A 17,902-nucleotide genomic window follows, 5' to 3' on the forward strand; every position below is an offset into this window, starting at 1 on the left:
CTGAGCCAGGATTTCCAGAAGTAAGAGCTAGTTATTCCTAAAGAATTGCAGTCTCCTACATAGAAATGACACAAGTAAACACCTTAGCACCTGCTGCTTATTCTTCTGCTCAATAATCCACCATATATATTACTCCTAGGGGAATTCTGTGCCACTGCACATATGCAGAATTCATGTCCCCCGAAGATTTTTTTCTCCGCAGAATAGAGTCTGCTGGAGAGGCGCCGCAGTCACACATTTTGCCCACCAGGGGCTGCTGTGGCAACAGAAGAGAAGACAGCCAGCCAGCAGAGAGGGAGGGGGAAGAGGCTGCATTCCTCACAGCAGGGCCAGGTGAGGAGGCACAGGACAGACAGGGCACACAGGGCTGCTGGGAGGTTACAAACTGGGATTTAGAGGGGCTAGTGGGGAGGACAGACTGGGGCATGAGCTCAGGAGCTAGTGGGGTGTCAGCATTGAGCCGGGGCTGAATGGGTAGGGGGCTGCAGAGCCACACGGGGACCGGGCGTAGGAAGGTCCAGGGCCACATGGGATGCAAGGACACACAGGGATGGGGCAGATGTGCCTGACTGAATGGGAGTGGCTAGGGGTCAGCCAGGATGTGCATGGGGGAGGCTCCCCAACAATCCCCCCCCCAAAAAAACCCTGTTCTATACTTCTCCCACCTACACCCAACAACCCTCCAGGTTCATTCCCAGGCTCCTTCCCTCTCTCTCAGCTCCTCTGTTACCCCTACTCCCTCAAGCCTTTGCACTGCTTCTGTGGGGTGCAGGAAATACATTTCCGTATTGTAGTTTAAATGAATTACTCAAAATTCTGTATTAATATGCCTAGTAAGGAGTCTATTTGTCAAAAAAACATTTCCTGAAACTCTTTTTTTGTTGGTTTGTATTGTTACAGACATACTTACTGACAGGTACTTTGAAATAAATTACCAAAACAACTGAAACTGACATGATCATATTGTGTTATTTTGACAAATAAAATATGCAGAATTTTAAAATATAGTGTGCAGAATTTTTTAATTCTTTTAGCAGCATTCCCCCAGGATTAATATACTTGTAACACATCTTTAACTAGGAAGTGCAGTTAATTTGATACAGAACCTCCACTGGCTCTGGTAAGGGAAAAGTGAAGTTTGTTGCTGAAATTGAAAGTCAGCCGAGAATCGTTAAGCGACAAAAACAAAAGATGTTCTTCTGAATGGATGTGGTGTGCTGTAAACTCTGCAGTGGTGCAATCATGATTTTCAGCAGCAAGAAGAAAGAAGCACATCTAAAAAAATCCCCAGATCTCAACTCAACAAATCCTCAAAATGTTCATTCCAAATGGATTAAGTATATACCAGATCCTCACTAGTTTTCAGCAGCGATCAGGGGACTGACACAAATGCCTGAATTTTGCAAGTTAATAAGTGAAGAATAAATACAAGGAGGAGACTACATCATAAAACTTAGTTGTCTTATTTTAACAACTGCAGGTTAGCTAGTTGGTTATGACAACATAGGGAACTCTGTTCCAAAGGACAAACTAAAGAGACTGACCAAAAGTCTGCTGCTTAAAAGCACTAGTTTCCCAGTACAGGAGGAACTCAATTTACCCAGTGCAGGATCGCTTCTGGCCAGCCTTCACATGAAGCCACAACGCTGGGAAACAACACAAGCAGCATCATTATTATTTTCTTCTCAGTACAGTAACACATAGTCATTTACGGAGATGAGGGTCTCATTGTGCTACACGCTGTATATACACATAGTAAGAGAGAGTCCCTTTCCTGAAGAGCTTACAAATCTAAATAGGAAGGGTGGGACAGAGGCACTAAGAGGAAAAGTGACTTGCCCAAGGTCACCCAGCAGGTCAGTGGGAGAGCTGGGAACAGAATCCAGGACTTCTGACTTCCAGTTCAGTGACCCATCTACTAGGCTACACTGGTCTCCCAAATCTCACACAGCGTGCATCCCACATAAGGGATAGGCAGAACTGCTGTCTTTGTGCTAAGGGACACACCGGATCTTGTCCCTCTCTACTTCCCAGGGGACATACAGCATCATAAAGGAAGTGGGGAAAAGGCAGAACTATTGGTCCCACCCATTCCAGTACCAACCTACAGGCTGCATTGCATAAGGAGGTTTAGTAGCAGCCAATACACCTGCTGTATATTGAGAAGTTCAGGAAACATCCAGTGCCGCCCTGAGGCACTGTGAATCAGCACTGCCCACAATGTAAAGCCATGCCTAAATAGCTCCAGCTAGCCTTACATTTGGGGATACCATGAGCTACTCTTTTAAGTCAGGTGGTTGTCTAATAAGCGCGGTCTCCTGAACAGAGGTAACTCCACTTCAGAATGTACCACTGCATATCTGTAACCACCTTAGCTGAGTAGCAAGCAGAGACTGCTATTTGGGGGCAGATTGGTGACGCTCTACTGCACTATTAGGGTCCATTTCTAGGTTGGTGTTGCTCTTGTCCATTCCCTCTGAGACATACATTTCCCATCTGAAACAATAAGATGTCACTTTAACCTCTGCTCTGCATAATTCTAGAATTAAATTTTTATTAATATTTTTAGCACTTTCCACCTCCAAGAGCTTCACAGACAAAGCATTTAGAAGTAGCAGGCTGTACACAGGCCCCCTCCTGAGCAGGAAGGATCAGTATCTCACTGCCCTTATTATTTTAATTTTAACGCCTCATAAGAGGTTTCACAACAGAAATAATTATAAACTAGTGATGAAAATATCCTGCCTCCCATAGAGCGGAGGGGACCTAAGGGTTCAATTATACGACAAGAGAAAACAATCAAGAGATACCTTGGATCCAGTCTCGCTTTTTGAAGTGTGTTGCCTTTGTTATTCTTATCTAATTGTAATGGCTTAGGTAACCAGCCTTAATTGTAAGCCAGATGTGACTGGGACACGTGTTCTGTGAAATATGTTTGATGTCAGCATCTCTGACAGCCTGCCGAGCAGATCGGTTAACACTTCCTTATTGTTCTGCTTTTATCAATACCATCTAATGGACCAGATCTATTCCCAAATGGGAAGCAGGACTGAGCCCATTATAAACACTAAAAAGATTCACTATATTTTAGATTATAATCTAGAGGACTTTTTTAAAATTCAAACATTGCCAGAGGTTTTCTTTATTCTGCAAAATTAATAAAATTATAATTTGGAAAAGATGGTCTTGTGATTAAGGCCCAGGGTTGAGGTCAAGGTTTTCTTCCTGATGCAGCCATGGACTGCCTATGTGATTTGCTGAGGGTCACACAATCTGCATCTCAACTCCCTCCTCCTTCCTCCCAAAATCTGAGGGGGGGGGGGGGGAATGCTTCCTCTCTTCCCTAGGGAGAAGAGTTATTCATTAATGTTCATATAGTACTTTGAGATCCTTCACTGGAAGTGTTTATTATAAAGACAATATCCTCTACAGAATTCTGAGTCTATACATGAGTATCACTGTCATATCAAAGGTAACAGTAGCCTGACCATGAACATATTGAGAAGCCTACTGCAGATGTGGCCTATATCAGAGCTAGTTATGGCCCAGATTGCCACTAGTCTGTATGCAGAGATTAGGCACAAGATTTCCTTATTCCCCTGGCATACCTCACACAAGGATAGATAACCCCAGTCCCCCATGCTTAGTGGAGTGCAGAGTGCACTCCCTCCACGCGTCCTCGGGGGAGCACATTGTTCCAAAGGGAGCAGAGAGCGGTAAGGCCAATTCCCTCTCAAGATCCACCCTCCCAACAAGAGCCTGTGTACAAAGTACCCAATCTGGCTCTGCATATGAATTATTTTAAAGAGAAGTGTGTGCCAGTGTTCTTATTTACACTGCCATCAACAGCATTCAAATCAAAGTTATACACTACTGGCAATGCAATTTTACAAAATAGCTGCATTAGAGAAGAGCGCACCCTTAGCCTGCAGAACAAGGCAAGCAAACACATGCGTAAAGGGGCAAAACGTGTAGGAAATTTTGAAACTCTTAGCCCTTAGGGTTTAGAAAAGAATTTAGTTAATTACACTGAAAGAGAGAGAGAAAAAAAGAGACACACACACACACACAATCTCTTGAACTTTGCACACCAGAAGAGCTTGTCCATTTTTTATTTTACATCAATTATTTTTGAAGTAGAACATGCCTAACATAGTTCTGATCTCTTACCATTTGAGTCTTTAAAGCAAAATTTAATACTCAAACTGTTGAGTAAGACTCAAGTAGCTTAAAGGAAGAGCACATCTGCCTGTTAAACCTACTGAAAATCTCCTGTTCAAACATATTAAACAGCACCATGATAAAACACTGAAAACAGTCAACCATTGGAGACAGCTGTACATTTACAACTAGAGATATACATGTTCCCTTTTGGCATGCAACCTCAGTAAACTGAGGTCAAATCCTGATTGTTTTAGTCAAGTACACACTCTCAGTAAAGTCAATGAGCAGTCCACTCAGATCAGAAAGGCAAGTATCATTTGGACATCATTAATAGCAGTAGCGTTTTTCATACAATGCACAATTAGTCTGTTGAACTCATTGCCACAGAGAGTATATCACTGACACAAAAGATATACCAAGATTCAAAATAAGATTAGACATTTATATGGATAGAAAAATATTGACTTATAATATTATATAAACAAGTATTTGGAAAGGCCTCTAAATCCTCCTGCTTCAGGGCATACGCTAACATCTAGTTTTGGGGGTTAGGAGGAAATTTTCCTAAGGGACAGGTTGCCCTTTAACGACCTAACTGCAAAGATTTTTGCACCTTCCACTGAAATAGATGATGCTGGCCAAGTTCAGAGATGGGATACTGGACCAGATGGACCTCTGTCTGATCCAATTTGATAGTTCCTATGTATTACAGCAGTGTCCCAAACCTCCAACCCAGAGTAGGGCCCCAGTGTGCTAGGCGCTGTACAAATACAGAGAATGAGACAGTCCTGGCCCCAAAGTTCTTAATATCTAAATAAATTAGACAAAGAAAGAGCAGAAGGAAGTATTCTCTCTCTCTTTTTTTTCTTTTTCTTTTTTTTTTTTTTTAAACATATGGGGACCTTAAGTACAGAGATCTTAAGTGGTTTGCCCAAGATCATACAGGAAGTCTGTGCCAGGGTCAGGAACTGAGCCCAAAACTCAAGTCTCAGTCCAGTTTCCTAACTACAAGGCTATCCTTCTTCCCCACAAACTTGTCTATTAACTACTCTAGTGACCAGGCTACTAAAAGGAACAATAAATTATTGTACATTGCTCCATAAACCTCTTCTTCCCGGCTAGTATTTATTTTCTTATCAAGATATGCTGATTGTCTCCAAACTGATACAAATCACGTTTATTAGTAGATTGTAGAAGTTATCTTTTTTGGTGTCATATTCAAAAAGCAAACTGATAAACTAAAGCCTTATCTCTACACAATTTCTCCAGCTATAAACACACAGCTTGGATTTGGTATCTGGATTACTACTACAGTAGTGAAATGCTTGGCTTGTGATAAGGAAAGAGAAGGGTAGACAACTTTCCCTACTCCCACACAGAAAGCAGATCAGTTTTTGCTCCTTTTTGTCACATCTCAAGGGCCCTGAGCAGAAATCCCATTGTGGCTACTGAATGTACATTGAGGACCCAATCCTGCAAGACAAACCAGCATAAATTGCTCATTGGCAGGCAGACTACTTTAAAAGAGCCTCCAGCTGATGCAAAACAAAAATAAAGCCATATGAAGTGACAAGGGGAACCACACACTGTTCCAATCAAGAGACTTATCAAAGGCAAGACATACATGGAACAGATGAGCATCTCTTCTGAATCAAGCAATGTAATAGGGAAACACTCTACATTTGTGTGTAAGGAGGTGGAAGTGGAGGTTTGGAAGGAGACAATGAATTCATTACCTGAAACACCATGTTAAAGGGTCAGGGGTTCCCAGAACAAAGTCCTAGGTTCACACCCCTCATGTCCAAAATTAAAATAAGGGACTTCACTTAAAATTCACAAGAGCTAGCAGCTGTTTTATTAACCCTGCTGTGCCCAGTTTGTGCAGATGATACAGGCCTGGGAACAGCTGATTCCCAACGAGAACTGAGGGTTAAACTGTATTCTCACCATGGTGAACCACAGATAGACACTACGATTTAAGAAGGTTTTTGGGGAGAGGAGGCGGTGTTTGGAGAAGTAAACAGTAGTACTGAAGAGAGATGGAAAAAATGATCTTGACAGGGGCAAACTAAACAGCTTGTGCCCAGGTGTGAAATGTGAACAGGAGTAGATCAAGGATAGTAGTGACTGAAACATACGGACTCTTTCTCCCTCCACCATGGGACGAAGTTGTTACTGTGAATTGCATGGACTATCTAACCTCCACCTCTCTGCTCATCAGAGGCCCTAGAACATGAGACTCCATTGCCTTGCACCTTGTGTTGTTGTTTCCCCTGCAAAGTGTGCATAAAACACTATCACAGTCACACTCACTTTGCAGAGATTGAAACTACCACACAAAGTGCAAGGCAAGGGAGAAATTGGCCCTACAGTCTCCTAACGTGTTCACGTCTGTAGAACAGAATGTCACTGCAAAGTAAGCTCCCAATTACCAGGGAGATCCTCAGAGAGCCAACTCCCATAGGGAGTCGAGATCTCTGAACCAAGCAATAACACTCCTTCTCATCCCTCTGTTTATAGTGACCTGCTTATTGCCTGAAACTTAACTGTTTCATTAGATTTCCCCTTCCCCCAGTCTTTTCACACATGTTCACTCGCAGAGCCAGTCTGGCAGCATTTTCCGAGGTCGTGCGAGAATCACTCGAGGCGCCAGGTCTGTTGGCAAAGCAGCCAGAAAGCTATTTATATTTAAGACAAGAACAAGGGGCGTGGTGGCCTCCATTGACTGCACGTGCAACACAGGCTTCAGAAGGGCCATCATGGACTTGTTTCAGGGATGCAAGGATTTAGACTAACGTACAGATTGGGGCCGGGGGGAGGCCACACAGGAAATTACTGGACATGAGCATTGTTAGCATATACAGAGCTAGAGAAAGGGAGGGCATTCTCTGCCTCCCGACCTTGCCAGCGTCCTTTAGAACACACATGCTTCCCATATTGTAAACAATTGTCACTAAAAAATGCCCTTTGTAATCGACCAGTCAAAACAACTGAGACTTTAAACCCACTTTCCCCAAGCTTGATTTCACATTGCAGAGAAGGCAGCTACAACCATATCTGCAAGAGGATGAAGAGGGAATGCTAGCACCTCAGAGAGCCATGGCTCCATAGCTAATGCAGCAAATAGCCTTCAATCACCTCCTCCACATCAAATATTGTGTGTGGGGGAGGCGGGGTAAGAGGGGCTGACAGCAAGGAAAAGTATATAGTTTTTAATCACTTAAACATTCAATGAGACTTGGGCTCCTAACTCACTTAAGGGGTGATCCTGCTTCCACAAAATTCTATAACAAAATCCTCATTGAATTTATCGGCACAAAATTTAGCCCTTAGGCATTCTGAAAATACCACCCTATGGCTTGAAAGAACTAACTTAAACTCTTGAAAGTAAGGTCCTGTGCACTAAGTCAGACTTCGAGGTGAAGAGTTAAGTGGCATAAGTTACCGAACAAGGATCAGTTGGCAACTTACACCTTTTTCCAGCCCTTTAGCATGTCTGTTACGGTAGGAGGTCAGACCTACCTTAACACCTTAAAATGCTCCTGCTTCAGGGCATAAACCAGCCTCTAATTAATGGGGGTTAAGACGAAACTCTTCCAGGGGCATGTTCTTCCCTAACTTCCTACCGCAGGGCTCTTGCATTTTCCTTTGAGTCAGCTGGTGCTGGCCATTGCTGGAGACAGAACATGGGACTAAACTGGTCTGACCCAATTTAGCAATACCCATGTCTGTATTCCATTTCCCTCTGCACAACTGATTTTCCAGCTACATCAATGGTGGAATCTCCATCACTGGAGATTTTTAAGAGCAGGTTAGACAAACACCTGTCAGGGATGGTCTAGATAATATTTAGTCCTGCCATGAGGGCAGGGGACTGGACTCGATGACCTCTCAAGATCCCTTCCAGTCCTACGATTCTGTGATCACTCTCTTCTGGCTACTTGTAACCTACAACACCTAATGTATCACATCTGAAATTGTCCTACTCTTCAACTAACCCCAGTGGAGTAGAAATGTAGTATTAATCCTAACTGTTCAAAAAAAATGAGGCCCCCAAATTCATGAAACAGCCTTTAAAATCATGAGATATTTCTAAAGTCATATGTTTGCCATTCTTTTTGTCTGCCTTCTGGAGACTCAGCCTTTAGGGGTCATATTTTTAAGGTTTTTCTCTGCACCCACAAGAACCAGAAACTTTGTTTTTAAATAAAAGCTGTGGTTCTCAAGTAATAATATGAAACCAGAGGCCAAAAACACAAAATATCCCAACACCATTAAATAAAATCACAAGAGTTGGAAATACTGGGAATGTAATACAAGGGTTTGAGAACAGCAAGCATTGCAGTCCTCCTTTTTCCATTTACTTTTAACACAGACTCTACTGACAAAGTTTTCTATGAACGGTTTCAATTTATCAGTTCAAAAAGACCACCTGTCTTGGAAGTCTATGAAGCTGAAGCCAAAGCAGAAAAAACAGCAATTCGGTGAAGACATGCTAAATCTTAAAGAACTTTTAAAAACACTTTTATACTTAAGTTTTTATTGTTTTTTAAAACAGAAAAAAGATTTTAAAACCTTTCAAAAGCATTTTAATAGCTCCTAAGGAGCCATTACAGTATAATGTAAATTACAGTATAATGTAAATATGTATAAATTCGGGGGGAGGGATAGCTCAGTGGTTTGAGCATTGGCCTGCTAAACCCAGGGTTGTGAGTTCAATCCTTGAGGGAGCCATTTAGGGATCTGGGGCAAAAATTGGGGATTGGTCCTGCTTTGAGCAGGGGGTTGGACTAGATGACCTCCTGAGGTCCCTTCCAACCCTGATATTCTATGATTCTATTCTATGATTCTATGTATCTTAACCAAATGTTCTAAAGTGTGGATACTCATTTGCTACTGTGCACACACACACACAGGCTTTGGTTTCTGAATCAACTTATTCCTCTTTTACCCACGACATAACAAGAAATCCTACTAGAAGAGCTTTCAAGAGCCTCTACACTAACATTTGGAAACACTTAAAAATCAGAGACTAGCTCAAATGGAGTTTCTTCCCTTACGCTTTTTATGAAGCGCATGGCAATGTGTATTCCCACACTGTCATGTGTTACTAGTCTATGTTTGTTATCTTCCTAACATGGGCCTTGCTCCTGAAAATGGATCTACACAAGCAGATCCCTGTGTCCACAAGGAGCCACAATGGAGCTCTGGGCAGAAGTCTGCCCATATGGATCCAGCTGCAGAACTGGGGCCATGGTTTGCATAACACATGCATGTGAACTAGCATTTTATTATACTTTACTGTAATATTTTGGAACGTGCGTGTTCTGTCTGATCCTCTTAGATCCAGAACTGTGAATCCACCTCCTTCTCTCTCCTGAGAAGGAGGAGGATCTTCCTAAATTTTCCTCATTACAGGCTCAATCCTGCACCCACTGAAGTGGACAGCAAAGCTCCTACCAACATCAACTGTCTAGTTTCAAGCCCTATAACGTCCTTCCCCCAAAGCCCTGTGTCATGGTGAGTATTGCTCCAGTGAGAGGAGTGACTATGTCTCCCTGTGAAGCTCATCAACTCTAGAGGGCCAAATTCCCCCTTTCTGCTAGGCGTGAGCACACTGTTTCTGTGGGGCCTTCCAGGCTCAAAGGACCAAACACAGGACTTGCTGTATGGCAGACAGTATTATTATTACCACTGTACCTCTCAGCTAGCCCAATGGATAAAGCTTAAAAAGGGACACGAGACTGGTCAGACTTAAAATTCAGGTGGTGTAAAACAAAAGCCACCAAGCTTTTACAGCTCAGCCACAGAAAAGTTCCTGTTATTTCACTTTACAGTCCAATGAAAGTGTTTTATAGATTTAAAAATTCCACAGCAACATTTGAAATCTAAACACAGTAGCATTATGAAAGGACATGAAAACAAAACTGACCAGAAATAAAAGTAAAACTGACTGGTCAGTTATTGTGGTCCAAATCCAGTGTAGTGCATAATATAAAACAACATTAAGGGTGAAAAGTTATTCAGCATTTTAAATTCGCTTCAACATGACAGCGTAAGCATACGTACGCACACTAATATCACTTACATACATACACATCAACATGTGTGTATATACAAATACATATATTTTAAAAGCCTTATTTTTACCCTAGCAGTGGCCCTTTAAATACAAATAAAAGGCATCCCACCTAATCTTTTAAATCTTCTCAGCAATCCCATGGGATCATATTACTGTTGTGCAAGGATGGTGGGATCTTTTACTTCCCAATTCCCCACCCCATGACATAACAGTGCAAGAGGTACTACAGAGACTAATTTCAGGTTTCAGAGTAGCAGTCCATCTGTGCACACCGTGTTCAAAAAAGGGTATTCATTTTACCAAGCAAAAGAGAGAACAGCAATGCTGAGGACATGCGGGTAAGTGCTGCACTTCCATGCAAAGCATGTTTGGTTCAAGCCCAGTAACATTCCTTATTGATTACCCAAGTCTGTAAACCACCTCAGAGACATCTCTGCAGACTGTTTGCTTCATGCTGCAGCTTCCTTGCTGGGGGTGGGATGGGACAGACACCCACATGTAATTAGTTAAAGGATGTTTTCCTGCTGTTGGAGGTGGAGACAGAATAAACAGGCACACTGACTTTTAGCATATAATTACTAGGCTCTTAGATCTGGGTGTCAGCTGTCATGATCTTAGGGCTGATAAGCTGCCTCTAGCCTACATTTACAGAGGTCGAGAGGACATGTATTAGTTTGGCAAATGCACAGGTTAGGTAAGGAAATCAAGACACAGAAGTGTGCACTGAAACTAATTCACAGCTAACGATAACTACAGCTTACCATTTTAAGACACACCAGCAGGACTGACGTCTGTATACGCATTCTTTGGTGCAGTGCGGAGAAGGATGGTCTGGGAGCTACAGGACAACACAAGAAGCCAGGACATCGGGGTGATCATGGCTGCAACAGTGATTTTCTGCACAACCTTGGACAGGGAGTGAATGGGGTCTGCAGAAGCAAAGGACCTGTGTGTGGATGGTCATCTCCGCTGGGATCCATAAGGTTTGGAAGTGAAACCAGAGCCTGTTCTAGAGGTAGCAATGGTGGCAAACTCCACCCACTGAATGATTTTCGGGGGAGGGGAAATCAAGGAAGGGGCCATCATGGAGTCTTCCACCCCTTGTCAGGAGCTTTTTTGTGAGAAGAGGCAGTCTAGGAAATAGTATTTAGAAAAGTTATGTTATAGCTCACACACTCCCTCTCTCCCCGCATCCATCTTGGCACCCAGCTGCAATCTGCAAGCTAAACTTTTACAGCCATCTCTGTGTCACTTCTCCCCAGAGTCAGCATTCAGAGAGACAGCATTAAGCGGTTTATGAAAGCGAGTGGCCTAATGGTGTATGGTAATGGGGTTCTTGCCATTTGGGACATGTCCCGTAGCTTTGAGGCCTCTCCAGAGCTGCAGTTGAAGGGGGGAACAGGAGGAAGAAGGGAGCACATTCTGCTCGAAGGGAGCAAGTAATACTTTTAAGGAGTGAGAAACTGAAGACAGGCTGCAGAGAAGTCAGCGATGACCTTTTGCAGATTTAACTTGATTCCAGAGTGTGGCAGAAGGTCCAAATGTGCTCTACACCAGGGTTTCTCAATCTGTGGGTTGGGACCCAAAACAGGGTCACCAGAATGATTCCAAGGGTCACATGGTGGCTCCTGTCCCACAGGGCTGGCTGGGCTCACCTCCCTGCTCCAAGCACTGCAACGCTGGGGTCCCAGCACGACTTAGGTTTGGCCTGGGAATTCAGGTAGCCCAAATTTGAGTGAGTGGCACTGCAACCCCATGAGCCAGGTCACAGCTCCACTCGCACAAATTTGGTCCAGTGAGGGGGGTGAAGCCAAACCTGAGCAGGGTTGCAACCCCGGAAGCTGCAATGCCCAGAGCCAAGCCCAGCCAGCCCCACAGCACAAGAGCTGTGGGAGTAAGTGCCAGGCAGCACCCAACCCCCTTGTGGGGGCAGGACATGGCTGAAAGCACCCAGGGCTTCCACCTCCAGACTATTTACGGGGTTGTAACAAGCCATAAAAATTTACAAATGGGTCCTGTGCTCAAAAAGGTGGAGAACTGCTATTCTACACAGTTCTAACGGGTAGCGAGGGCGCATGGTTTAGTGACTGGAGCATGAAATCAGGAACTCCCAAGTTCTAACCTTGCCTTTACAACTGACTCACTGTTTGCCCTTAGGAAATAATCTTAAAATGTGACTCTGCTCTGAGAAGTGACTAACCATGGCCTGGGCTCCAGAGTCGTTTTTCTCACTACCTGCATATGAGATTTACTCAGTTTACAAGCTATGTGCCTTTTCCTGACTGCCAGCCCTGAAACTTCACTCTGGGATCTGAAAGTCAAGCTGGGATTTTTCCTGCTTGTGCAGCATCACAAACAGTCCTGACACAAGATGTATGTAGGTAAGGTGTCACCAAAGTATGTGCTTCAAACTAGAATTACTTGTTAACCTATTTGTCGGAACTTGCCCATCCGTAAAGTGGGAACAAGATCATCTACCTACCTCACAGCTGTGAGGACTGACTAATTAATATCTGTATAGCATTTTGAAAATGTAAAGCACATACAGGGGTTACCATAAAATCTTTCCTGTTTCTATTTGTAAGTCACTGATCTTACCAGGGTATTCTCTATACTATGTAAAGGAAATACAGCAAGTATGGTAACGTTAGGCAAAATTATAAAAATGTTGATGGTGGCCACTGTCTAAGTGTTGAATAATTATAAAATGGTGCCTGCAATCACCCTCTGCCTATGAATGTAAAGTGAGAACTAAATTAAAAGATTGTAGGCTCTCATTTTATTATTGGATACTTTATATAGTGCCCAAATTCACAACATGTGCTTTACAGAATACATTGTCTTACTATGTCCCTACCCTAAGGGCCTGCTGCTGGATCTGTGTAGGTGAGCTCCTGAACCCCTGTGGAACCCCACTGAAATCAACAGGACACCAACAGAGATGCAGTGGTCTGTGCAGACAGATCTGATTGCAGAACTGAGACCTAACATTTATGACAACATAACATGTGAAGGTGACAAACAATAGGGAGGGTATAGGGAACAGTAATACGATTGTGCCACTGATCAGTTTAGAGTACGTGTACTCCTTGATGGCTCAATTTTAATTACAAAATAAATTATAAATTCACTTCTCGTGGGCATGTAGGGATCTAAATGAGAGGGTGAAGGCTTGGCAGATTGGAACAGTTGAGAGGGTGTTCCATGTGTGGGAGGAAACATGAAAAAGAGACAGATGCTTGTGGGGGAAGTGCACAAATAGAGGGCAGGTGGGGAGGGGATCATGGCCAGCAGCATTGGGGTGAGAGAAGGAAAGAGGCAAAAGGGATAAGCAGCTAGGGTGCAGTGATACACTTGAAGACAAAAACAAGCAATTTAATCTTACGGAGATGGAGATCATTTCTAGGGAATTCAATTAGGAAGCAATTTATATTCCTCCAAACTGGGAAAAATGAGTTCAAGTAAACATGCTTGTGTGTTTGCTTCCCTTCCAAGATTATGTAAGTTTATATACACATTAAAAGCAGCCTTTGGACACTTTCCAAGTTACCATTATGTCCTTGGGAATTATTGCATTTGGGCACCCATATCTTTGACCATGAGTGTAAGAACTAGTCACACCTTCAGTCTCTTTAACTCATAACTTGCTGGTCGGTGATCGAATTTGCTACAACCGCATCAATGACCCCAGATGTCACGGTTCCATGGTAGCATTTTTATTCCAATTCTTTTTTAGACACAAAACCCAATGGTTTTGCAGTTAAGACGTGTATGATTAAGACTACAACGTGGAAGCTAAAAAGATTGTGCAGCTATTGACAGCACTTCAGTGCGTGCTTTTAGAATGAGATTTCACTTCTGAGGACGGAGAATACGTCTATGCCCAATTTAATATCTGATTGACAGCTTTCTAAGGCTGCCAAAAAGCTGACATTCTGCAACCTGCCATATTTAGGTTCTAGAAACATATAGGTGACAAACTGATTGGAATCTGAAGGATTTATTTTGACCCGCCAGTAGACACTGCAAGGAACATTTTGTGAGGCAGCTTCCCTCCCTTTTTCTGGTAGTGGAGGGGAAAAAACACAACAACTTTTGCAACAACTGATCTAGGAATAATGCAAAGTCCGAGGCAGCCACCCTCAGCCAGAACAAGATGACAGCATGAATGGGTTTTGCTTCCCAAGGTTCAATTCCCTCTCCATTTCCCTATGATGTGTGACATTCCCTTTGAGGTCAATGGAATCTGGTCCCAAGACAAAGAAGGGGGAGTGGGCGTGTGGGAAGTCTAAGAGAAGCCTCACACTTCTTCCCCCCATGCAGTTCTGAAACCGCTCCAGTACAAGGAAGTTGTCAGAATTGCACTTGATAAGCAAAAACTTTAAAATGTAAACTCAGCTTCCTGGAAAAAATAGCGTGTAGTAAAAGTCAAACTGTTCCTTCTGGCTGCAGTACAGATAGGGTGGGAATGGGTGGGTCAGGGGGGAAAAAAGAGGTGGTGAAAGGGTTTTCAAGGGTACCCCTAACATTGCAAACTGGGGTGCGTGGGGGAAGACTATTTGCTGCATGCTGTTATAGCATGCTATGTACGGTACTGGAAACAAACCTTTCATTACTCATCAACGCACCCTTCTCCCATTGAAAGCTCACATACCGCAACACACACACAAAACTGGTTGATTAATTCATTAAACACAGGCTCGAAGACCTATAGAAACTAAATCTGTTTAAACAGATGCATCATTTAGTTTACATTATTTTGTTAAGCAACATTTTCTTTAATAAAAAAACAGCCCGGCGAGGGGTCTTGTGTGCCATTGAAATGCACAGCAGACAGCCCACTCTACTGCAAGACTATTTTCAGCAGCACTCAGTAATTGTTAAATTGTTACTTACTTTGTGCCAAAACTATGTTCTGAACAGCTGGCTTTAGCCAATGTTTGATTAAATGTAGTTAGGTGTCCTTACAGAATAACTGCAGGATTCCTACACAGGCAAGACATATAATGAATTATATTTCTGTTGGTACATCCTGAAATATTAAAAGTTTGTGTTCTAATTAAACAGTTTATTCATGCAAAAACTAAAATTACAGTGGATAATTATGCAACAAATTGCACACTTTACTCTATAATCAATATCTCTAAATGCTGGATAACTAATGAGCATATGACATGACAGTGTAAATATCTAGTACCCTATCAACCAGTAAGGGAATTAAAAATAATCAAGCTGCTTTTAAATTTTTAAAAAGCCTTTCAACTATGAGAACCAGTGATATTAGACAATATTCTGCAGAGACTGCAGTTTCATGTCCCCATTCACTTATTGGTGAGAATGAGATTCAGCTTGTAAGGATAAAAATATTCCTGTGAAAACATGTGCCACTCACAGCTTAGGTTAAAAGCTTTCAATGAGGTTAACAGGCAATGCTAAATCCAAATCCAAAGAAAGAAGAGCAAGCAGCAGCTGAGATGTGAAGTCCAAAAGGTGCAAGAAAAAAAGCAAAGGCACACTATAGTTTTCAATTATGTGGAGCACTCCTCTGAGAACAGCTTTTACCTCCTTCAGTTGAGTACAGGTTGCAGAGCCAGCATAAAAGGATCTGTGGACCATAGAAAGACAGATGGACAGACACTGCACTCCAATAGATTAACATCTTCTATCAAAATCAGTGGACTGGTGGTGCACTGGTCTGAGCTGCCTGTTGTTCCTGACATTGAAGTGTAAACAGGGCATCAATATTCAAGAGTAAACATGACTTGCAAGCAAGTGGATGTTTAGAGAGTTGCTCTTGCATTTTCTGTCAGAGAAGGAGTGAGCTGGGCCATGCTATTCTTGGCACTTCCTGAAGTTCACTCAGTGGATTTAACTGGAGAGAAGAGGGAGATGGAAGAAAGGGAAACCAAATCCTTTATATAAAGCTATGTATCATAGAAACGGAGGGCTGGAAGGGACCTCAAGAGCCCAGCCCCCACACTGAAGCAGGACCACATACAGCATGTTAAAAAATTACTTGACCACAGGGGTCTTCTGCAGTCACCAAGCTCATTTTCTGAATGGAAACAAAGGACTCAGGAGCTGAACATAATGCCATTTTGCCAACAGTGACTACTGAGCAGGGACAGGAAAAGACTGCTAATTAGCATGAGGACAGGGACAACCCAAAGTGCAGCCCAGGGTGCTTTAAAGTGTCCTGCTGCCATCTTCATTTTTCATATGAAGGTGCAATCTGGAGAAACTACATGTACCAATGTTCTGTCTTGATCTGCTGCAGCACTCCCAATAACTAGGGGACAGGACATACATATTTCCACTGGTTAGTCTGATGGTTGAGTCAAGCAGCAGCATTGCATGCTGGGACCTAAGCATCAAAGACAACCCAGTGGAGATACAGGCAACTTTTCCTCCTACTTATTGGGACTGCAACAGCAGCCCAAGAAGGAGCATTGCTGGGACTCCAGCAGCTGATTCTTTGTTTGAAAGATGAGAGCAGGTATTTTTTTTTCTCCAGTACTGTTCTGTTTTAATCTCTCTCTCTCCCTTTGTATATTTGTGAATGGCCAGTAAAATGGATACTTAGAGAAATACAAGGTTACCTCATGTCGTGTTCACAGGTGGACACCAGAGTATATTCATGTACATGCTAAAGGTTACTTTGTCTTCTAACTGGGTTCCTCTCAACTTTTGTCACCTTTGCATGAAATAAAAGATACAAGAAGGATAAGAATGTAATTTTAATTTAGCTAATTTTAAACTCTTTAGAAACAGTATATATCAATTTCAGGCTACAGTCTAATCTGCACAGGTGACCCATTATTCATCAGCTCCACTGGGGCCTCCATCGCATTAGCAAGACTTCCATTCCCCTCTTACTCACCCACATTTTTAAGGCTCCTATTTTTAGTTTTCCCCTTATTGTGTCACTGTTTCTTCTATTTCCCCACTGTCCTCACTTTTCTTTTATGACTCTTGTTTTCCTTAACCTACACTCTGAACTGCGTCGACAAGTTTTGTTTGTTTAAATGCATTTCCTTTATTTTACTTTTGATTTTATATTTGCTCTCCTCTTGCTACTTGCCTTTTCCACTGCAACTTTTGTTACCTTTGTTTAAAGCCTTTGGATATTAAATTTTATTTTGGGGACAGTAAAGGAGGTTTACCTCCATATTATTATGGTTTGTCTTGCTTTGATTTAATCTAATCTCATATGTTTAACATATTCCACATGGAGCAAGCGTTGCTACAGTTTTTCTTTTCTTTTCTTTTGAAGAATTCCTCACAATCTGCAATCTTGACTCGTATATTTTCTTTATGCACTTTAATCCTCTCTCCTCTTGTCTAGGAACATTTGTATGGCTGCATGCACCTTCCTTGAATCTAATTAAGCAAAAAGACACTGTTTGCTTCCTAGCCAAGTGTTGTAAGAATTACACCATCTGATCTCTAGAGGATTTCCCCAGATCAAACCCCCTCTGATTAATTTAACCCAAGCAATACTTCAAGCCATATCAAAATACTGTATTTACTTAAACAGGAAAAGTTATTAAAAACTAAAGAAAACTCTGGGGATGTGGGTGAGGAAATCACATTGTATCTGTGTTGATCAAATTGGTTCATAAGCATAGACAAAGTACAGGTGAACATCTTTTTACA

At 42.4% G+C, this 17,902-nt stretch overlaps 1 protein-coding gene across 20 annotated transcripts in view; it reads right to left on the reverse strand.

Moving 5' to 3' along the window:
* NCOA1 (nuclear receptor coactivator 1) overlaps positions 1-17,902 on the reverse strand; it is a 353,482-nt gene that overhangs the window by 207,452 nt on the left and 128,128 nt on the right. The window contains exons 3-6 of one of the 20 annotated variants that reach the window (XM_037893796.2): positions 16,846-16,940; positions 15,809-15,959; positions 15,143-15,232; positions 11,008-11,084 (exon numbers count right to left, since the gene is read on the reverse strand). The exons of 13 other annotated variants lie outside the window; for them this stretch is intronic. The gene's annotated coding sequence lies outside the window, so the exon portion shown is untranslated. The remainder of the gene's footprint in view (positions 1-11,007; positions 11,085-15,142; positions 15,233-15,808; positions 15,960-16,845; positions 16,941-17,902) is intronic. 6 more of the 20 variants (XM_037893797.2, XM_037893798.2, XM_037893801.2 and 3 more) reach the window with 6 other exon arrangements.

The sequence above is a fragment of the Chelonia mydas genome, chromosome 3, assembly GCF_015237465.2.
Source record: "Chelonia mydas isolate rCheMyd1 chromosome 3, rCheMyd1.pri.v2, whole genome shotgun sequence".
Taxonomy (NCBI): domain Eukaryota; kingdom Metazoa; phylum Chordata; order Testudines; family Cheloniidae; genus Chelonia; species Chelonia mydas.